Source organism: Lissotriton vulgaris, chromosome 1_1 (assembly GCF_964263255.1).
Source record: "Lissotriton vulgaris chromosome 1_1, aLisVul1.2, whole genome shotgun sequence".
Taxonomy (NCBI): Eukaryota; Metazoa; Chordata; class Amphibia; order Caudata; family Salamandridae; genus Lissotriton; species Lissotriton vulgaris.
In genome coordinates this window covers 1,195,908,419-1,195,932,545 of record NC_141685.1, presented here as the reverse complement: position 1 = coordinate 1,195,932,545, position 24,127 = coordinate 1,195,908,419, and the positions used below count along the sequence as shown (strand labels likewise).

General features: G+C 38.9%; 1 long non-coding RNA gene across 1 annotated transcript; it reads left to right on the top strand.

Annotated features, from left to right (window-relative positions):
• The first annotated feature begins 1,506 nt into the window (after positions 1 to 1,506).
• On the top strand, positions 1,507 to 16,442 carry LOC147748899 (uncharacterized). Its single transcript, XR_015299731.1, has 12 exons — positions 1,507 to 1,629; positions 2,848 to 2,969; positions 4,199 to 4,320; positions 5,539 to 5,659; positions 6,889 to 7,010; positions 8,229 to 8,349; positions 9,580 to 9,700; positions 10,930 to 11,050; positions 12,280 to 12,401; positions 13,620 to 13,740; positions 14,971 to 15,091; positions 16,321 to 16,442. It is a non-coding gene; the product is annotated as an uncharacterized LOC147748899 (long non-coding RNA).
• The last annotated feature ends 7,685 nt before the right edge of the window (positions 16,443 to 24,127 follow it).

Here is a 24,127-nt window from a genome sequence, read left to right as displayed (position 1 = left end):
GCGTGGGATTCAAAAAAAGTATGGGATTTTAAAAACACAAATTGGGATTTGATTTTCTAATGAGCTGTTGATTTTCACAATAATATAGACTCCATACTATTGATCTGTTTACCCTTTATAAAAATTGTGCTAACAGTGGACTTTTCCATTTGCAGATTATACTGAATGGCCAGCAGTGGCAGTGTTTCACCACAGAATTTCTCTGCCTTGCCGAGACTGAAGAAAAAAAAAAAAAAGCAAGTCTTCCGGCATACGGCATCAATTCACCAAATTATATGGCAAGTAAAACTCACAATCATTCCTTTAGGCATTAAAAAGACGTTCACAGCATTTGAATTTCCTCATTACCTTCTAGTGGGAGCCTGTGCCTGAATATATTTTCTGTCAATAAGGAAGTAATATGGATCACATTGTGTTGGTCATGATAGTTAGCAAACCTTCAACACTACTAAAGCCTGCTTTAGATCCTGGTGCTAGCAATGTTCCCTTTGAGGAATTTGCTGCCTTTGAGGTTGAAATGCACTATCTCACTTTAGAACTATAGTGTTTCCTTCTCAAAGAACAAAACTCATTTAACCTTCCCCTGCACTTTGCATGTTGGGCTCTGATACTCCAGATGGATTGGTATTAGGGATAATCTCTATTTTTGTATCCCCAGCCCACTTTCAAAAAGGCCGCTATGCTTTAAGTGGTTCAGCATCCTTTACCATTCCCCCTCCTACTTGCCTTACAAACACGGATAGTAACCTACTGCATAACTTCTGAAATCTCATCCTCCTGTGTGGTCAGCTTCCACAAGGACAATTGGTCCACTGGTGCTCTGACGTCATAAATCTAAAGCAAGAATGTTGTCTGACCTGAGGGCCATTCTGTTGCCTAGCAAACGGACATCATAAAGCAAAAACAAGATGTTGTCTGACATGAGGGCCACTCTGTTGCCTATTCAGCAGTAGGATACATTCATCTTGGTAATTAAATGTGTAGTAGGGTAGACAGGATGCCCTACTGTAAACTAAGATGTTAAGATTAAAGAAATTGGCATTTTTTTAGACTTCTGAATTTGTGTGAAAGTGCGTTTGAGCATAAGGGTCTCAACTTTACTATTGCTGAACTGGTAGGAATTGGCTAAAATGAGGATGGTAAATATGCTATTCATCGTTTTTATTATTCTCATTAATTGTAACATAACCCTTCCGCTCTCAACTAATCAGCTGGCTTAATTGCTAATGGTGTACCATATCCTAACACAAATGAATTGAGAAGGGTTCACTGCCACTTGGCTGGCAAAAAGATCTATATATCTATGTCCTAATGTATGTGCTACAGTTGTTTAGAGAGTGTTAGCAAGTGAGGCGTGGGATTCAAAAAAAGTATGGGATTTTAAAAACACAAATTGGGATTTGATTTTCTAATGAGCTGTTGATTTTCACAATAATATAGACTCCATACTATTGATCTGTTTACCCTTTATAAAAATTGTGCTAACAGTGGACTTTTCCATCTGCAGATTATACTGAATGGCCAGCAGTGGCAGTGTTTCACCACAGAATTTCTCTGCCTTGCCGAGACTGAAGGAAAAAAAAAAAAGCAAGTCTTCCGGCATACGGCATCAATTCACCAAATTATATGGCAAGTAAAACTCACAATCATTCCTTTAGGCATTAAAAAGACGTTCACAGCATTTGAATTTCCTCATTACCTTCTAGTGGGAGCCTGTGCCTGAATATATTTTCTGTCAATAAGGAAGTAATATGGATCACATTGTGTTGGTCATGATAGTTAACAAACCTTCAACACTACTAAAGCCTGCTTTAGATCCTGGTGCTTGCAATGTTCCCTTTGAGGAATTTGCTGCCTTTGAGGTTGAAATGCACTATCTCACTTTAGAACTATAGTGTTTCCTTCTCAAAGAACAAAACTCATTTAACCTTCCCCTGCACTTTGCATGTTGGGCTCTGATACTCAAGATGGATTGGTATTGGGGATAATCTCTATTTTTGTATCCCCAGCCCACTTTCAAAAAGGCCGCTATGCTTTAAGTGGTTCAGCATCCTTTACCATTCCCCCTCCTACTTGCCTTACAAACACGGATAGTAACCTACTGCATAACTTCTGAAATCTCATCCTCCTGTGTGGTCAGCTTCCACAAGGACAATTGCTCTGACGTCATAAATCTAAAGCAAGAATGTTGTCTGACCTGAGGGCCATTCTGTTGCCTAGCAAACGGACATCATAAAGCAAAAACAAGATGTTGTCTGACATGAGGGCCACTCTGTTGCCTATTAAGCAGTAGGATACATTCATCTTGGTAATTAAATGAGTAGTAGGGTAGACAGGATGCCCTACTGTAAACTAAGATGTTAAGATTAAAGAAATTGGCATTTTTTTAGACTTCTGAATTTGTGTGAAAGTGCGTTTGAGCATAAGAGTCTCAACTTTACTATTGCTGAACTGGTAGGAATTGGCTAAAATGAGGATGGTAAATATGCTATTCATCGTTTTTATTATTCCCATTAATTGTAACATAACCCTTCCGCTCTCAACTAATCAGCTGGCTTAATTGCTAATGGTGTACCATATCCTAACACAAATGAATTGAGAAGGGTTCACTGCCACTTGGCTGGCAAAAAGATCTATATATCTATGTCCTAATGTATGTGCTACAGTTGTTTAGAGAGTGTTAGCAAGTGAGGCGTGGGATTCAAAAAAAGTATGGGATTTTAAAAACACAAATTGGGATTTGATTTTCTAATGAGCTGTTGATTTTCACAATAATATAGACTCCATACTATTGATCTGTTTACCCTTTATAAAAATTGTGCTAACAGTGGACTTTTCCATCTGCAGATTATACTGAATGGCCAGCAGTGGCAGTGTTTCACCACAGAATTTCTCTGCCTTGCCGAGACTGAAGAAAAAAAAAAAAAGCAAGTCTTCCGGCATACGGCATCAATTCACCAAATTATATGGCAAGTAAAACTCACAATCATTCCTTTAGGCATTAAAAAGACGTTCACAGCATTTGAATTTCCTCATTACCTTCTAGTGGGAGCCTGTGCCTGAATATATTTTCTGTCAATAAGGAAGTAATATGGATCACATTGTGTTGGTCATGATAGTTAACAAACCTTCAACACTACTAAAGCCTGCTTTAGATCATGGTGCTAGCAATGTTCCCTTTGAGGAATTTGCTGCCTTTGAGGTTGAAATGCACTATCTCACTTTAGAACTATAGTGTTTCCTTCTCAAAGAACAAAACTCATTTAACCTTCCCCTGCACTTTGCATGTTGGGCTCTGATACTCCAGATGGATTGGTATTAGGGATAATCTCTATTTTTGTATCCCCAGCCCACTTTCAAAAAGGCCGCTATGCTTTAAGTGGTTCAGCATCCTTTACCATTCCCCCTCCTACTTGCCTTACAAACACGGATAGTAACCTACTGCATAACTTCTGAAATCTCATCCTCCTGTGTGGTCAGCTTCCACAAGGACAATTGGTCCACTGGTGCTCTGACGTCATAAATCTAAAGCAAGAATGTTGTCTGACCTGAGGGCCATTCTGTTGCCTAGCAAACGGACATCATAAAGCAAAAACAAGATGTTGTCTGACATGAGGGCCACTCTGTTGCCTATTCAGCAGTAGGATACATTCATCTTGGTAATTAAATGTGTAGTAGGGTAGACAGGATGCCCTACTGTAAACTAAGATGTTAAGATTAAAGAAATTGGCATTTTTTTAGACTTCTGAATTTGTGTGAAAGTGCGTTTGAGCATAAGGGTCTCAACTTTACTATTGCTGAACTGGTAGGAATTGGCTAAAATGAGGATGGTAAATATGCTATTCATCGTTTTTATTATTCCCATTAATTGTAACATAACCCTTCCGCTCTCAACTAATCAGCTGGCTTAATTGCTAATGGTGTACCATATCCTAACACAAATGAATTGAGAAGGGTTCACTGCCACTTGGCTGGCAAAAAGATCTATATATCTATGTCCTAATGTATGTGCTACAGTTGTTTAGAGAGTGTTAGCAAGTGAGGCGTGGGATTCAAAAAAAGTATGGGATTTTAAAAACACAAATTGGGATTTGATTTTCTAATGAGCTGTTGATTTTCACAATAATATAGACTCCATACTATTGATCTGTTTACCCTTTATAAAAATTGTGCTAACAGTGGACTTTTCCATCTGCAGATTATACTGAATGGCCAGCAGTGGCAGTGTTTCACCACAGAATTTCTCTGCCTTGCCGAGACTGAAGGAAAAAAAAAAAAGCAAGTCTTCCGGCATACGGCATCAATTCACCAAATTATATGGCAAGTAAAACTCACAATCATTCCTTTAGGCATTAAAAAGACGTTCACAGCATTTGAATTTCCTCATTACCTTCTAGTGGGAGCCTGTGCCTGAATATATTTTCTGTCAATAAGGAAGTAATATGGATCACATTGTGTTGGTCATGATAGTTAACAAACCTTCAACACTACTAAAGCCTGCTTTAGATCCTGGTGCTTGCAATGTTCCCTTTGAGGAATTTGCTGCCTTTGAGGTTGAAATGCACTATCTCACTTTAGAACTATAGTGTTTCCTTCTCAAAGAACAAAACTCATTTAACCTTCCCCTGCACTTTGCATGTTGGGCTCTGATACTCAAGATGGATTGGTATTGGGGATAATCTCTATTTTTGTATCCCCAGCCCACTTTCAAAAAGGCCGCTATGCTTTAAGTGGTTCAGCATCCTTTACCATTCCCCCTCCTACTTGCCTTACAAACACGGATAGTAACCTACTGCATAACTTCTGAAATCTCATCCTCCTGTGTGGTCAGCTTCCACAAGGACAATTGCTCTGACGTCATAAATCTAAAGCAAGAATGTTGTCTGACCTGAGGGCCATTCTGTTGCCTAGCAAACGGACATCATAAAGCAAAAACAAGATGTTGTCTGACATGAGGGCCACTCTGTTGCCTATTAAGCAGTAGGATACATTCATCTTGGTAATTAAATGAGTAGTAGGGTAGACAGGATGCCCTACTGTAAACTAAGATGTTAAGATTAAAGAAATTGGCATTTTTTTAGACTTCTGAATTTGTGTGAAAGTGCGTTTGAGCATAAGAGTCTCAACTTTACTATTGCTGAACTGGTAGGAATTGGCTAAAATGAGGATGGTAAATATGCTATTCATCGTTTTTATTATTCCCATTAATTGTAACATAACCCTTCCGCTCTCAACTAATCAGCTGGCTTAATTGCTAATGGTGTACCATATCCTAACACCAATGAATTGAGAAGGGTTCACTGCCACTTGGCTGGCAAAAAGATCTATATATCTATGTCCTAATGTATGTGCTACAGTTGTTTAGAGAGTGTTAGCAAGTGAGGCGTGGGATTCAAAAAAAGTATGGGATTTTAAAAACACAAATTGGGATTTGATTTTCTAATGAGCTGTTGATTTTCACAATAATATAGACTCCATACTATTGATCTGTTTACCCTTTATAAAAATTGTGCTAACAGTGGACTTTTCCATCTGCAGATTATACTGAATGGCCAGCAGTGGCAGTGTTTCACCACAGAATTTCTCTGCCTTGCCGAGACTGAAGGAAAAAAAAAAAGCAAGTCTTCCGGCATACGGCATCAATTCACCAAATTATATGGCAAGTAAAACTCACAATCATTCCTTTAGGCATTAAAAAGACGTTCACAGCATTTGAATTTCCTCATTACCTTCTAGTGGGAGCCTGTGCCTGAATATATTTTCTGTCAATAAGGAAGTAATATGGATCACATTGTGTTGGTCATGATAGTTAACAAACCTTCAACACTACTAAAGCCTGCTTTAGATCATGGTGCTAGCAATGTTCCCTTTGAGGAATTTGCTGCCTTTGAGGTTGAAATGCACTATCTCACTTTAGAACTATAGTGTTTCCTTCTCAAAGAACAAAACTCATTTAACCTTCCCCTGCACTTTGCATGTTGGGCTCTGATACTCCAGATGGATTGGTATTAGGGATAATCTCTATTTTTGTATCCCCAGCCCACTTTCAAAAAGGCCGCTATGCTTTAAGTGGTTCAGCATCCTTTACCATTCCCCCTCCTACTTGCCTTACAAACACGGATAGTAACCTACTGCATAACTTCTGAAATCTCATCCTCCTGTGTGGTCAGCTTCCACAAGGACAATTGGTCCACTGGTGCTCTGACGTCATAAATCTAAAGCAAGAATGTTGTCTGACCTGAGGGCCATTCTGTTGCCTAGCAAACGGACATCATAAAGCAAAAACAAGATGTTGTCTGACATGAGGGCCACTCTGTTGCCTATTCAGCAGTAGGATACATTCATCTTGGTAATTAAATGTGTAGTAGGGTAGACAGGATGCCCTACTGTAAACTAAGATGTTAAGATTAAAGAAATTGGCATTTTTTTAGACTTCTGAATTTGTGTGAAAGTGCGTTTGAGCATAAGGGTCTCAACTTTACTATTGCTGAACTGGTAGGAATTGGCTAAAATGAGGATGGTAAATATGCTATTCATCGTTTTTATTATTCCCATTAATTGTAACATAACCCTTCCGCTCTCAACTAATCAGCTGGCTTAATTGCTAATGGTGTACCATATCCTAACACAAATGAATTGAGAAGGGTTCACTGCCACTTGGCTGGCAAAAAGATCTATATATCTATGTCCTAATGTATGTGCTACAGTTGTTTAGAGAGTGTTAGCAAGTGAGGCGTGGGATTCAAAAAAAGTATGGGATTTTAAAAACACAAATTGGGATTTGATTTTCTAATGAGCTGTTGATTTTCACAATAATATAGACTCCATACTATTGATCTGTTTACCCTTTATAAAAATTGTGCTAACAGTGGACTTTTCCATCTGCAGATTATACTGAATGGCCAGCAGTGGCAGTGTTTCACCACAGAATTTCTCTGCCTTGCCGAGACTGAAGGAAAAAAAAAAAAGCAAGTCTTCCGGCATACGGCATCAATTCACCAAATTATATGGCAAGTAAAACTCACAATCATTCCTTTAGGCATTAAAAAGACGTTCACAGCATTTGAATTTCCTCATTACCTTCTAGTGGGAGCCTGTGCCTGAATATATTTTCTGTCAATAAGGAAGTAATATGGATCACATTGTGTTGGTCATGATAGTTAACAAACCTTCAACACTACTAAAGCCTGCTTTAGATCCTGGTGCTTGCAATGTTCCCTTTGAGGAATTTGCTGCCTTTGAGGTTGAAATGCACTATCTCACTTTAGAACTATAGTGTTTCCTTCTCAAAGAACAAAACTCATTTAACCTTCCCCTGCACTTTGCATGTTGGGCTCTGATACTCAAGATGGATTGGTATTGGGGATAATCTCTATTTTTGTATCCCCAGCCCACTTTCAAAAAGGCCGCTATGCTTTAAGTGGTTCAGCATCCTTTACCATTCCCCCTCCTACTTGCCTTACAAACACGGATAGTAACCTACTGCATAACTTCTGAAATCTCATCCTCCTGTGTGGTCAGCTTCCACAAGGACAATTGCTCTGACGTCATAAATCTAAAGCAAGAATGTTGTCTGACCTGAGGGCCATTCTGTTGCCTAGCAAACGGACATCATAAAGCAAAAACAAGATGTTGTCTGACATGAGGGCCACTCTGTTGCCTATTAAGCAGTAGGATACATTCATCTTGGTAATTAAATGAGTAGTAGGGTAGACAGGATGCCCTACTGTAAACTAAGATGTTAAGATTAAAGAAATTGGCATTTTTTTAGACTTCTGAATTTGTGTGAAAGTGCGTTTGAGCATAAGAGTCTCAACTTTACTATTGCTGAACTGGTAGGAATTGGCTAAAATGAGGATGGTAAATATGCTATTCATCGTTTTTATTATTCCCATTAATTGTAACATAACCCTTCCGCTCTCAACTAATCAGCTGGCTTAATTGCTAATGGTGTACCATATCCTAACACCAATGAATTGAGAAGGGTTCACTGCCACTTGGCTGGCAAAAAGATCTATATATCTATGTCCTAATGTATGTGCTACAGTTGTTTAGAGAGTGTTAGCAAGTGAGGCGTGGGATTCAAAAAAAGTATGGGATTTTAAAAACACAAATTGGGATTTGATTTTCTAATGAGCTGTTGATTTTCACAATAATATAGACTCCATACTATTGATCTGTTTACCCTTTATAAAAATTGTGCTAACAGTGGACTTTTCCATCTGCAGATTATACTGAATGGCCAGCAGTGGCAGTGTTTCACCACAGAATTTCTCTGCCTTGCCGAGACTGAAGGAAAAAAAAAAAGCAAGTCTTCCGGCATACGGCATCAATTCACCAAATTATATGGCAAGTAAAACTCACAATCATTCCTTTAGGCATTAAAAAGACGTTCACAGCATTTGAATTTCCTCATTACCTTCTAGTGGGAGCCTGTGCCTGAATATATTTTCTGTCAATAAGGAAGTAATATGGATCACATTGTGTTGGTCATGATAGTTAACAAACCTTCAACACTACTAAAGCCTGCTTTAGATCCTGGTGCTAGCAATGTTCCCTTTGAGGAATTTGCTGCCTTTGAGGTTGAAATGCACTATCTCACTTTAGAACTATAGTGTTTCCTTCTCAAAGAACAAAACTCATTTAACCTTCCCCTGCACTTGGCATGTTGGGCTCTGATACTCCAGATGGATTGGTATTAGGGATAATCTCTATTTTTGTATCCCCAGCCCACTTTCAAAAAGGCCGCTATGCTTTAAGTGGTTCAGCATCCTTTACCATTCCCCCCTCCTACTTGCCTTACAAACACGGATAGTAACCTACTGCATAACTTCTGAAATCTCATCCTCCTGTGTGGTCAGCTTCCACAAGGACAATTGGTCCACTGGTGCTCTGATGTCATAAATCTAAAGCAAGAATGTTGTCTGACCTGAGGGCCATTCTGTTGCCTAGCAAACGGACATCATAAAGCAAAAACAAGATGTTGTCTGACATGAGGGCCACTCTGTTGCCTATTAAGCAGTAGGATACATTCATCTTGGTAATTAAATGAGTAGTAGGGTAGACAGGATGCCCTACTGTAAACTAAGTTGTTAAGATTAAAGAAATTGGCATTTTTTTAGACTTCTGAATTTGTGTGAAAGTGCGTTTGAGCATAAGAGTCTCAACTTTACTATTGCTGAACTGGTAGGAATTGGCTAAAATGAGGATGGTAAATATGCTATTCATCGTTTTTATTATTCCCATTAATTGTAACATAACCCTTCCGCTCTCAACTAATCAGCTGGCTTAATTGCTAATGGTGTACCATATCCTAACACAAATGAATTGAGAAGGGTTCACTGCCACTTGGCTGGCAAAAAGATCTATATATCTATGTCCTAATGTATGTGCTACAGTTGTTTAGAGAGTGTTAGCAAGTGAGGCGTGGGATTCAAAAAAAGTATGGGATTTTAAAAACACAAATTGGGATTTGATTTTCTAATGAGCTGTTGATTTTCACAATAATATAGACTCCATACTATTGATCTGTTTACCCTTTATAAAAATTGTGCTAACAGTGGACTTTTCCATCTGCAGATTATACTGAATGGCCAGCAGTGGCAGTGTTTCACCACAGAATTTCTCTGCCTTGCCGAGACTGAAGGAAAAAAAAAAAGCAAGTCTTCCGGCATACGGCATCAATTCACCAAATTATATGGCAAGTAAAACTCACAATCATTCCTTTAGGCATTAAAAAGACGTTCACAGCATTTGAATTTCCTCATTACCTTCTAGTGGGAGCCTGTGCCTGAATATATTTTCTGTCAATAAGGAAGTAATATGGATCACATTGTGTTGGTCATGATAGTTAACAAACCTTCAACACTACTAAAGCCTGCTTTAGATCCTGGTGCTAGCAATGTTCCCTTTGAGGAATTTGCTGCCTTTGAGGTTGAAATGCACTATCTCACTTTAGAACTATAGTGTTTCCTTCTCAAAGAACAAAACTCATTTAACCTTCCCCTGCACTTTGCATGTTGGGCTCTGATACTCCAGATGGATTGGTATTAGGGATAATCTCTATTTTTGTATCCCCAGCCCACTTTCAAAAAGGCCGCTATGCTTTAAGTGGTTCAGCATCCTTTACCATTCCCCCTCCTACTTGCCTTACAAACACGGATAGTAACCTACTGCATAACTTCTGAAATCTCATCCTCCTGTGTGGTCAGCTTCCACAAGGACAATTGGTCCACTGGTGCTCTGACGTCATAAATCTAAAGCAAGAATGTTGTCTGACCTGAGGGCCATTCTGTTGCCTAGCAAACGGACATCATAAAGCAAAAACAAGATGTTGTCTGACATGAGGGCCACTCTGTTGCCTATTCAGCAGTAGGATACATTCATCTTGGTAATTAAATGTGTAGTAGGGTAGACAGGATGCCCTACTGTAAACTAAGATGTTAAGATTAAAGAAATTGGCATTTTTTTAGACTTCTGAATTTGTGTGAAAGTGCGTTTGAGCATAAGGGTCTCAACTTTACTATTGCTGAACTGGTAGGAATTGGCTAAAATGAGGATGGTAAATATGCTATTCATCGTTTTTATTATTCCCATTAATTGTAACATAACCCTTCCGCTCTCAACTAATCAGCTGGCTTAATTGCTAATGGTGTACCATATCCTAACACCAATGAATTGAGAAGGGTTCACTGCCACTTGGCTGGCAAAAAGATCTATATATCTATGTCCTAATGTATGTGCTACAGTTGTTTAGAGAGTGTTAGCAAGTGAGGCGTGGGATTCAAAAAAAGTATGGGATTTTAAAAACACAAATTGGGATTTGATTTTCTAATGAGCTGTTGATTTTCACAATAATATAGACTCCATACTATTGATCTGTTTACCCTTTATAAAAATTGTGCTAACAGTGGACTTTTCCATCTGCAGATTATACTGAATGGCCAGCAGTGGCAGTGTTTCACCACAGAATTTCTCTGCCTTGCCGAGACTGAAGGAAAAAAAAAAAGCAAGTCTTCCGGCATACGGCATCAATTCACCAAATTATATGGCAAGTAAAACTCACAATCATTCCTTTAGGCATTAAAAAGACGTTCACAGCATTTGAATTTCCTCATTACCTTCTAGTGGGAGCCTGTGCCTGAATATATTTTCTGTCAATAAGGAAGTAATATGGATCACATTGTGTTGGTCATGATAGTTAACAAACCTTCAACACTACTAAAGCCTGCTTTAGATCATGGTGCTAGCAATGTTCCCTTTGAGGAATTTGCTGCCTTTGAGGTTGAAATGCACTATCTCACTTTAGAACTATAGTGTTTCCTTCTCAAAGAACAAAACTCATTTAACCTTCCCCTGCACTTTGCATGTTGGGCTCTGATACTCCAGATGGATTGGTATTAGGGATAATCTCTATTTTTGTATCCCCAGCCCACTTTCAAAAAGGCCGCTATGCTTTAAGTGGTTCAGCATCCTTTACCATTCCCCCTCCTACTTGCCTTACAAACACGGATAGTAACCTACTGCATAACTTCTGAAATCTCATCCTCCTGTGTGGTCAGCTTCCACAAGGACAATTGGTCCACTGGTGCTCTGACGTCATAAATCTAAAGCAAGAATGTTGTCTGACCTGAGGGCCATTCTGTTGCCTAGCAAACGGACATCATAAAGCAAAAACAAGATGTTGTCTGACATGAGGGCCACTCTGTTGCCTATTCAGCAGTAGGATACATTCATCTTGGTAATTAAATGTGTAGTAGGGTAGACAGGATGCCCTACTGTAAACTAAGATGTTAAGATTAAAGAAATTGGCATTTTTTTAGACTTCTGAATTTGTGTGAAAGTGCGTTTGAGCATAAGGGTCTCAACTTTACTATTGCTGAACTGGTAGGAATTGGCTAAAATGAGGATGGTAAATATGCTATTCATCGTTTTTATTATTCCCATTAATTGTAACATAACCCTTCCGCTCTCAACTAATCAGCTGGCTTAATTGCTAATGGTGTACCATATCCTAACACAAATGAATTGAGAAGGGTTCACTGCCACTTGGCTGGCAAAAAGATCTATATATCTATGTCCTAATGTATGTGCTACAGTTGTTTAGAGAGTGTTAGCAAGTGAGGCGTGGGATTCAAAAAAAGTATGGGATTTTAAAAACACAAATTGGGATTTGATTTTCTAATGAGCTGTTGATTTTCACAATAATATAGACTCCATACTATTGATCTGTTTACCCTTTATAAAAATTGTGCTAACAGTGGACTTTTCCATCTGCAGATTATACTGAATGGCCAGCAGTGGCAGTGTTTCACCACAGAATTTCTCTGCCTTGCCGAGACTGAAGGAAAAAAAAAAAAGCAAGTCTTCCGGCATACGGCATCAATTCACCAAATTATATGGCAAGTAAAACTCACAATCATTCCTTTAGGCATTAAAAAGACGTTCACAGCATTTGAATTTCCTCATTACCTTCTAGTGGGAGCCTGTGCCTGAATATATTTTCTGTCAATAAGGAAGTAATATGGATCACATTGTGTTGGTCATGATAGTTAACAAACCTTCAACACTACTAAAGCCTGCTTTAGATCCTGGTGCTTGCAATGTTCCCTTTGAGGAATTTGCTGCCTTTGAGGTTGAAATGCACTATCTCACTTTAGAACTATAGTGTTTCCTTCTCAAAGAACAAAACTCATTTAACCTTCCCCTGCACTTTGCATGTTGGGCTCTGATACTCAAGATGGATTGGTATTGGGGATAATCTCTATTTTTGTATCCCCAGCCCACTTTCAAAAAGGCCGCTATGCTTTAAGTGGTTCAGCATCCTTTACCATTCCCCCTCCTACTTGCCTTACAAACACGGATAGTAACCTACTGCATAACTTCTGAAATCTCATCCTCCTGTGTGGTCAGCTTCCACAAGGACAATTGCTCTGACGTCATAAATCTAAAGCAAGAATGTTGTCTGACCTGAGGGCCATTCTGTTGCCTAGCAAACGGACATCATAAAGCAAAAACAAGATGTTGTCTGACATGAGGGCCACTCTGTTGCCTATTAAGCAGTAGGATACATTCATCTTGGTAATTAAATGAGTAGTAGGGTAGACAGGATGCCCTACTGTAAACTAAGATGTTAAGATTAAAGAAATTGGCATTTTTTTAGACTTCTGAGTTTGTGTGAAAGTGCGTTTGAGCATAAGAGTCTCAACTTTACTATTGCTGAACTGGTAGGAATTGGCTAAAATGAGGATGGTAAATATGCTATTCATCGTTTTTATTATTCCCATTAATTGTAACATAACCCTTCCGCTCTCAACTAATCAGCTGGCTTAATTGCTAATGGTGTACCATATCCTAACACCAATGAATTGAGAAGGGTTCACTGCCACTTGGCTGGCAAAAAGATCTATATATCTATGTCCTAATGTATGTGCTACAGTTGTTTAGAGAGTGTTAGCAAGTGAGGCGTGGGATTCAAAAAAAGTATGGGATTTTAAAAACACAAATTGGGATTTGATTTTCTAATGAGCTGTTGATTTTCACAATAATATAGACTCCATACTATTGATCTGTTTACCCTTTATAAAAATTGTGCTAACAGTGGACTTTTCCATCTGCAGATTATACTGAATGGCCAGCAGTGGCAGTGTTTCACCACAGAATTTCTCTGCCTTGCCGAGACTGAAGGAAAAAAAAAAAGCAAGTCTTCCGGCATACGGCATCAATTCACCAAATTATATGGCAAGTAAAACTCACAATCATTCCTTTAGGCATTAAAAAGACGTTCACAGCATTTGAATTTCCTCATTACCTTCTAGTGGGAGCCTGTGCCTGAATATATTTTCTGTCAATAAGGAAGTAATATGGATCACATTGTGTTGGTCATGATAGTTAACAAACCTTCAACACTACTAAAGCCTGCTTTAGATCCTGGTGCTAGCAATGTTCCCTTTGAGGAATTTGCTGCCTTTGAGGTTGAAATGCACTATCTCACTTTAGAACTATAGTGTTTCCTTCTCAAAGAACAAAACTCATTTAACCTTCCCCTGCACTTGGCATGTTGGGCTCTGATACTCCAGATGGATTGGTATTAGGGATAATCTCTATTTTTGTATCCCCAGCCCACTTTCAAAAAGGCCGCTATGCTTTAAGTGGTTCAGCATCCTTTACCATTCCCCCCTCCTACTTGCCTTACAAACACGGATAGTAACCTACTGCATAACTTCTGAAATCTCATCCTCCTGTGTGGTCAGCTTCCACAAGGACAATTGGTCCACTGGTGCTCTGATGTCATAAATCTAAAGCAAGAATGTTGTCTGACCTGAGGGCCATTCTGTTGCCTAGCAAACGGACATCATAAAGCAAAAACAAGATGTTGTCTGACATGAGGGCCACTCTGTTGCCTATTAAGCAGTAGGATACATTCATCTTGGTAATTAAATGAGTAGTAGGGTAGACAGGATGCCCTACTGTAAACTAAGTTGTTAAGATTAAAGAAATTGGCATTTTTTTAGACTTCTGAATTTGTGTGAAAGTGCGTTTGAGCATAAGAGTCTCAACTTTACTATTGCTGAACTGGTAGGAATTGGCTAAAATGAGGATGGTAAATATGCTATTCATCGTTTTTATTATTCCCATTAATTGTAACATAACCCTTCCGCTCTCAACTAATCAGCTGGCTTAATTGCTAATGGTGTACCATATCCTAACACAAATGAATTGAGAAGGGTTCACTGCCACTTGGCTGGCAAAAAGATCTATATATCTATGTCCTAATGTATGTGCTACAGTTGTTTAGAGAGTGTTAGCAAGTGAGGCGTGGGATTCAAAAAAAGTATGGGATTTTAAAAACACAAATTGGGATTTGATTTTCTAATGAGCTGTTGATTTTCACAATAATATAGACTCCATACTATTGATCTGTTTACCCTTTATAAAAATTGTGCTAACAGTGGACTTTTCCATCTGCAGATTATACTGAATGGCCAGCAGTGGCAGTGTTTCACCACAGAATTTCTCTGCCTTGCCGAGACTGAAGGAAAAAAAAAAAGCAAGTCTTCCGGCATACGGCATCAATTCACCAAATTATATGGCAAGTAAAACTCACAATCATTCCTTTAGGCATTAAAAAGACGTTCACAGCATTTGAATTTCCTCATTACCTTCTAGTGGGAGCCTGTGCCTGAATATATTTTCTGTCAATAAGGAAGTAATATGGATCACATTGTGTTGGTCATGATAGTTAACAAACCTTCAACACTACTAAAGCCTGCTTTAGATCCTGGTGCTAGCAATGTTCCCTTTGAGGAATTTGCTGCCTTTGAGGTTGAAATGCACTATCTCACTTTAGAACTATAGTGTTTCCTTCTCAAAGAACAAAACTCATTTAACCTTCCCCTGCACTTTGCATGTTGGGCTCTGATACTCCAGATGGATTGGTATTAGGGATAATCTCTATTTTTGTATCCCCAGCCCACTTTCAAAAAGGCCGCTATGCTTTAAGTGGTTCAGCATCCTTTACCATTCCCCCTCCTACTTGCCTTACAAACACGGATAGTAACCTACTGCATAACTTCTGAAATCTCATCCTCCTGTGTGGTCAGCTTCCACAAGGACAATTGGTCCACTGGTGCTCTGACGTCATAAATCTAAAGCAAGAATGTTGTCTGACCTGAGGGCCATTCTGTTGCCTAGCAAACGGACATCATAAAGCAAAAACAAGATGTTGTCTGACATGAGGGCCACTCTGTTGCCTATTCAGCAGTAGGATACATTCATCTTGGTAATTAAATGTGTAGTAGGGTAGACAGGATGCCCTACTGTAAACTAAGATGTTAAGATTAAAGAAATTGGCATTTTTTTAGACTTCTGAATTTGTGTGAAAGTGCGTTTGAGCATAAGGGTCTCAACTTTACTATTGCTGAACTGGTAGGAATTGGCTAAAATGAGGATGGTAAATATGCTATTCATCGTTTTTATTATTCCCATTAATTGTAACATAACCCTTCCGCTCTCAACTAATCAGCTGGCTTAATTGCTAATGGTGTACCATATCCTAACACAAATGAATTGAGAAGGGTTCACTGCCACTTGGCTGGCAAAAAGATCTATATATCTATGTCCTAATGTATGTGCTACAGTTGTTTAGAGAGTGTTAGCAAGTGAGGCGTGGGATTCAAAAAAAGTATGGGATTTTAAAAACACAAATTGGGATTTGATTTTCTAATGAGCTGTTGATTTTCACAATAATATAGACTCCATACTATTGATCTGTTTACCCTTTATACAAATTGTGCTAACAGTGGACTTTTCCATCTGCAGATTATACTGAATGGCCAGCAGTGGCAGTGTTTCACCACAGAATTTCTCTGCCTTGCCGAGACTAAAGGAAAAAAAAAAAAGCAAGTCTTCCGGCATACGGCATCAATTCACCAAATTATATGGCAAGTAAAACTCACAATCATTCCTTTAGGCATTAAAAAGACGTTCACAGCATTTGAATTTCCTCATTACCTTCTAGTGGGAGCCTGTGCCTGAATATATTTTCTGTCAATAAGGAAGTAATATGGATCACATTGTGTTGGTCATGATAGTTAACAAACCTTCAACACTACTAAAGCCTGCTTTAGATCCTGGTGCTAGCAATGTTCCCTTTGAGGAATTTGCTGCCTTTGAGGTTGAAATGCACTATCTCACTTTAGAACTATAGTGTTTCCTTCTCAAAGAACAAAACTCATTTAACCTTCCCCTGCACTTTGCATGTTGGGCTCTGATACTCCAGATGGATTGGTATTAGGGATAATCTCTATTTTTGTATCCCCAGCCCACTTTCAAAAAGGCCGCTATGCTTTAAGTGGTTCAGCATCCTTTACCATTCCCCCCTCCTACTTGCCTTACAAACACGGATAGTAACCTACTGCATAACTTCTGAAATCTCATCCTCCTGTGTGGTCAGCTTCCACAAGGACAATTGGTCCACTGGTGCTCTGATGTCATAAATCTAAAGCAAGAATGTTGTCTGACCTGAGGGCCATTCTGTTGCCTAGCAAACGGACATCATAAAGCAAAAACAAGATGTTGTCTGACATGAGGGCCACTCTGTTGCCTATTAAGCAGTAGGATACATTCATCTTGGTAATTAAATGAGTAGTAGGGTAGACAGGATGCCCTACTGTAAACTAAGATGTTAAGATTAAAGAAATTGGCATTTTTTTAGACTTCTGAATTTGTGTGAAAGTGCGTTTGAGCATAAGAGTCTCAACTTTACTATTGCTGAACTGGTAGGAATTGGCTAAAATGAGGATGGTAAATATGCTATTCATCGTTTTTATTATTCCCATTAATTGTAACATAACCCTTCCGCTCTCAACTAATCAGCTGGCTTAATTGCTAATGGTGTACCATATCCTAACACAAATGAATTGAGAAGGGTTCACTGCCACTTGGCTGGCAAAAAGATCTATATATCTATGTCCTAATGTATGTGCTACAGTTGTTTAGAGAGTGTTAGCAAGTGAGGCGTGGGATTCAAAAAAAGTATGGGATTTTAAAAACACAAATTGGGATTTGATTTTCTAATGAGCTGTTGATTTTCACAATAATATAGACTCCATACTATTGATCTGTTTACCCTTTATAAAAATTGTGCTAACAGTGGACTTTTCCATCTGCAGATTATACTGAATGGCCAGCAGTGGCAGTGTTTCACCACAGAATTTCTCTGCCTTGCCGAGACTGAAGGAAAAAAAAAGCAAGTCTTCCGGCATACGGCATCAATTCACCAAATTATATGGCAAGTAAAACTCACAATCATTCCTTTAGGCATTAAAAAGACGTTCACAGCATTTGAATTTCCTCATTACCTTCTAGTGGGAGCCTGTGCCTGAATATATTTTCTGTCAATAAGGAAGTAATATGGATCACATTGTGTTGGTCATGATAGTTAACAAACCTTCAACACTACTAAAGCCTGCTTTAGATCCTGGTGCTAGCAATGTTCCCTTTGAGGAATTTGCTGCCTTTGAGGTTGAAATGCACTATCTCACTTTAGAACTATAGTGTTTCCTTCTCAAAGAACAAAACTCATTTAACCTTCCCCTGCACTTTGCATGTTGGGCTCTGATACTCCAGATGGATTGGTATTAGGGATAATCTCTATTTTTGTATCCCCAGCCCACTTTCAAAAAGGCCGCTATGCTTTAAGTGGTTCAGCATCCTTTACCATTCCCCCCTCCTACTTGCCTTACAAACACGGATAGTAACCTACTGCATAACTTCTGAAATCTCATCCTCCTGTGTGGTCAGCTTCCACAAGGACAATTGGTCCACTGGTGCTCTGATGTCATAAATCTAAAGCAAGGATGTTGTCTGACCTGAGGGCCATTCTGTTGCCTAGCAAACGGACATCATAAAGCAAAAACAAGATGTTGTCTGACATGAGGGCCACTCTGTTGCCTATTAAGCAGTAGGATACATTCATCTTGGTAATTAAATGAGTAGTAGGGTAGACAGGATGCCCTACTGTAAACTAAGATGTTAAGATTAAAGAAATTGGCATTTTTTTAGACTTCTGAATTTGTGTGAAAGTGCGTTTGAGCATAAGGGTCTCAACTTTACTATTGCTGAACTGGTAGGAATTGGCTAAAATGAGGATGGTAAATATGCTATTCATCGTTTTTATTATTCCCATTAATTGTAACATAACCCTTCCGCTCTCAACTAATCAGCTGGCTTAATTGCTAATGGTGTACCATATCCTAACACAAATGAATTGAGAAGGGTTCACTGCCACTTGGCTGGCAAAAAGATCTATATATCTATGTCCTAATGTATGTGCTACAGTTGTTTAGAGAGTGTTAGCAAGTGAGGCGTGGGATTCAAAAAAAGTATGGGATTTTAAAAACACAAATTGGGATTTGATTTTCTAATGAGCTGTTGATTTTCACAATAATATAGACTCCATACTATTGATCTGTTTACCCTTTATAAAAATTGTGCTAACAGTGGACTTTTCCATCTGCAGATTATACTGAATGGCCAGCAGTGGCAGTGTTTCACCACAGAATTTCTCTGCCTTGCCGAGACTGAAGGAAAAAAAAAAAAGCAAGTCTTCCGGCATACGGCATCAATTCACCAAATTATATGGCAAGTAAAACTCACAATCATTCCTTTAGGCATTAAAAAGACGTTCACAGCATTTGAATTTCCTCATTACCTTCTAGTGGGAGCCTGTGCCTGAATATATTTTCTGTCAATAAGGAAGTAATATGGATCACATTGTGTTGGTCATGATAGTTAACAAACCTTCAACACTACTAAAGCCTGCTTTAGATCCTGGTGCTTGCAATGTTCCCTTTGAGGAATTTGCTGCCTTTGAGGTTGAAATGCACTATCTCACTTTAGAACTATAGTGTTTCCTTCTCAAAGAACAAAACTCATGTAACCTTCCCCTGCACTTTGCATGTTGGGCTCTGATACTCCAGATGGATTGGTATTAGGGATAATCTCTATTTTTGTATCCCCAGCCCACTTTCAAAAAGGCCGCTATGCTTTAAGTGGTTCAGCATCCTTTACCATTCCCCCTCCTACTTGCCTTACAAACACGGATAGTAACCTACTGCATAACTTCTGAAATCTCATCCTCCTGTGTGGTCAGCTTCCACAAGGACAATTGGTCCACTGGTGCTCTGACGTCATAAATCTAAAGCAAGAATGTTGTCTGACCTGAGGGCCATTCTGTTGCCTAGCAAACGGACATCATAAAGCAAAAACAAGATGTTGTCTGACATGAGGGCCACTCTGTTGCCTATTCAGCAGTAGGATACATTCATCTTGGTAATTAAATGTGTAGTAGGGTAGACAGGATGCCCTACTGTAAACTAAGATGTTAAGATTAAAGAAATTGGCATTTTTTTAGACTTCTGAATTTGTGTGAAAGTGCGTTTGAGCATAAGGGTCTCAACTTTACTATTGCTGAACTGGTAGGAATTGGCTAAATGAGGATGGTAAATATGCTATTCATCGTTTTTATTATTCCCATTAATTGTAACATAACCCTTCCGCTCTCAACTAATCAGCTGGCTTAATTGCTAATGGTGTACCATATCCTAACACAAATGAATTGAGAAGGGTTCACTGCCACTTGGCTGGCAAAAAGATCTATATATCTATGTCCTAATGTATGTGCTACAGTTGTTTAGAGAGTGTTAGCAAGTGAGGCGTGGGATTCAAAAAAAGTATGGGATTTTAAAAACACAAATTGGGATTTGATTTTCTAATGAGCTGTTGATTTTCACAATAATATAGACTCCATACTATTGATCTGTTTATCCTTTATAAAAATTGTGCTAACAGTGGACTTTTCCATCTGCAGATTATACTGAATGGCCAGCAGTGGCAGTGTTTCACCACAGAATTTCTCTGCCTTGCCGAGACTGAAGGAAAAAAAAAAAAGCAAGTCTTCCGGCATACGGCATCAATTCACCAAATTATATGGCAAGTAAAACTCAATCATTCCTTTAGGCATTAAAAAGACGTTCACAGCATTTGAATTTCCTCATTACCTTCTAGTGGGAGCCTGTGCCTGAATATATTTTCTGTCAATAAGGAAGTAATATGGATCACATTGTGTTGGTCATGATAGTTAACAAACCTTCAACACTACTAAAGCCTGCTTTAGATCCTGGTGCTTGCAATGTTCCCTTTGAGGAATTTGCTGCCTTTGAGGTTGAAATGCACTATCTCACTTTAGAACTATAGTGTTTCCTTCTCAAAGAACAAAACTCATTTAACCTTCCCCTGCACTTTGCATGTTGGGCTCTGATACTCAAGATGGATTGGTATTGGGGATAATCTCTATTTTTGTATCCCCAGCCCACTTTCAAAAAGGCCGCTATGCTTTAAGTGGTTCAGCATCCTTTACCATTCCCCCTCCTACTTGCCTTACAAACACGGATAGTAACCTACTGCATAACTTCTGAAATCTCATCCTCCTGTGTGGTCAGCTTCCACAAGGACAATTGCTCTGACGTCATAAATCTAAAGCAAGAATGTTGTCTGACCTGAGGGCCATTCTGTTGCCTAGCAAACGGACATCATAAAGCAAAAACAAGATGTTGTCTGACATGAGGGCCACTCTGTTGCCTATTAAGCAGTAGGATACATTCATCTTGGTAATTAAATGAGTAGTAGGGTAGACAGGATGCCCTACTGTAAACTAAGATGTTAAGATTAAAGAAATTGGCATTTTTTTAGACTTCTGAATTTGTGTGAAAGTGCGTTTGAGCATAAGAGTCTCAACTTTACTATTGCTGAACTGGTAGGAATTGGCTAAAATGAGGATGGTAAATATGCTATTCATCGTTTTTATTATTCCCATTAATTGTAACATAACCCTTCCGCTCTCAACTAATCAGCTGGCTTAATTGCTAATGGTGTACCATATCCTAACACAAATGAATTGAGAAGGGTTCACTGCCACTTGGCTGGCAAAAAGATCTATATATCTATGTCCTAATGTATGTGCTACAGTTGTTTAGAGAGTGTTAGCAAGTGAGGCGTGGGATTCAAAAAAAGTATGGGATTTTAAAAACACAAATTGGGATTTGATTTTCTAATGAGCTGTTGATTTTCACAATAATATAGACTCCATACTATTGATCTGTTTACCCTTTATAAAAATTGTGCTAACAGTGGACTTTTCCATCTGCAGATTATACTGAATGGCCAGCAGTGGCAGTGTTTCACCACAGAATTTCTCTGCCTTGCCGAGACTGAAGAAAAAAAAAAAAAAACAAGTCTTCCGGCATACGGCATCAATTCACCAAATTATATGGCAAGTAAAACTCACAATCATTCCTTTAGGCATTAAAAAGACGTTCACAGCATTTGAATTTCCTCATTACCTTCTAGTGGGAGCCTGTGCCTGAATATATTTTCTGTCAATAAGGAAGTAATATGGATCACATTGTGTTGGTCATGATAGTTAACAAACCTTCAACACTACTAAAGCCTGCTTTAGATCCTGGTGCTAGCAATGTTCCCTTTGAGGAATTTGCTGCCTTTGAGGTTGAAATGCACTATCTCACTTTAGAACTATAGTGTTTCCTTCTCAAAGAACAAAACTCATTTAACCTTCCCCTGCACTTTGCATGTTGGGCTCTGATACTCCAGATGGATTGGTATTAGGGATAATCTCTATTTTTGTATCCCCAGCCCACTTTCAAAAAGGCCGCTATGCTTTAAGTGGTTCAGCATCCTTTACCATTCCCCCTCCTACTTGCCTTACAAACACGGATAGTAACCTACTGCATAACTTCTGAAATCTCATCCTCCTGTGTGGTCAGCTTCCACAAGGACAATTGGTCCACTGGTGCTCTGACGTCATAAATCTAAAGCAAGAATGTTGTCTGACCTGAGGGCCATTCTGTTGCCTAGCAAACGGACATCATAAAGCAAAAACAAGATGTTGTCTGACATGAGGGCCACTCTGTTGCCTATTCAGCAGTAGGATACATTCATCTTGGTAATTAAATGTGTAGTAGGGTAGACAGGATGCCCTACTGTAAACTAAGATGTTAAGATTAAAGAAATTGGCATTTTTTTAGACTTCTGAATTTGTGTGAAAGTGCGTTTGAGCATAAGGGTCTCAACTTTACTATTGCTGAACTGGTAGGAATTGGCTAAAATGAGGATGGTAAATATGCTATTCATCGTTTTTATTATTCCCATTAATTGTAACATAACCCTTCCGCTCTCAACTAATCAGCTGGCTTAATTGCTAATGGTGTACCATATCCTAACACAAATGAATTGAGAAGGGTTCACTGCCACTTGGCTGGCAAAAAGATCTATATATCTATGTCCTAATGTATGTGCTACAGTTGTTTAGAGAGTGTTAGCAAGTGAGGCGTGGGATTCAAAAAAAGTATGGGATTTTAAAAACACAAATTGGGATTTGATTTTCTAATGAGCTGTTGATTTTCACAATAATATAGACTCCATACTATTGATCTGTTTACCCTTTATAAAAATTGTGCTAACAGTGGACTTTTCCATCTGCAGATTATACTGAATGGCCAGCAGTGGCAGTGTTTCACCACAGAATTTCTCTGCCTTGCCGAGACTGAAGGAAAAAAAAAAAAAAGTCTTCCGGCATACGGCATCAATTCACCAAATTATATGGCAAGTAAAACTCACAATCATTCCTTTAGGCATTAAAAAGACGTTCACAGCATTTGAATTTCCTCATTACCTTCTAGTGGGAGCCTGTGCCTGAATATATTTTCTGTCAATAAGGAAGTAATATGGATCACATTGTGTTGGTCATGATAGTTAACAAACCTTCAACACTACTAAAGCCTGCTTTAGATCCTGGTGCTAGCAATGTTCCCTTTGAGGAATTTGCTGCCTTTGAGGTTGAAATGCACTATCTCACTTTAGAACTATAGTGTTTCCTTCTCAAAGAACAAAACTCATTTAACCTTCCCCTGCACTTTGCATGTTGGGCTCTGATACTCCAGATGGATTGGTATTAGGGATAATCTCTATTTTTGTATCCCCAGCCCACTTTCAAAAAGGCCGCTATGCTTTAAGTGGTTCAGCATCCTTTACCATTCCCCCCTCCTACTTGCCTTACAAACACGGATAGTAACCTACTGCATAACTTCTGAAATCTCATCCTCCTGTGTGGTCAGCTTCCACAAGGACAATTGGTCCACTGGTGCTCTGATGTCATAAATCTAAAGCAAGAATGTTGTCTGACCTGAGGGCCATTCTGTTGCCTAGCAAACGGACATCATAAAGCAAAAACAAGATGTTGTCTGACATGAGGGCCACTCTGTTGCCTACTAAGCAGTAGGATACATTCATCTTGGTAATTAAATGAGTAGTAGGGTAGACAGGATGCCCTACTGTAAACTAAGATGTTAAGATTAAAGAAATTGGCATTTTTTTAGACTTCTGAATTTGTGTGAAAGTGCGTTTGAGCATAAGAGTCTCAACTTTACTATTGCTGAACTGATAGGAATTGGCTAAAATGAGGATGGTAAATATGCTATTCATCGTTTTTATTATTCCCATTAATTGTAACATAACCCTTCCGCTCTCAACTAATCAGCTGGCTTAATTG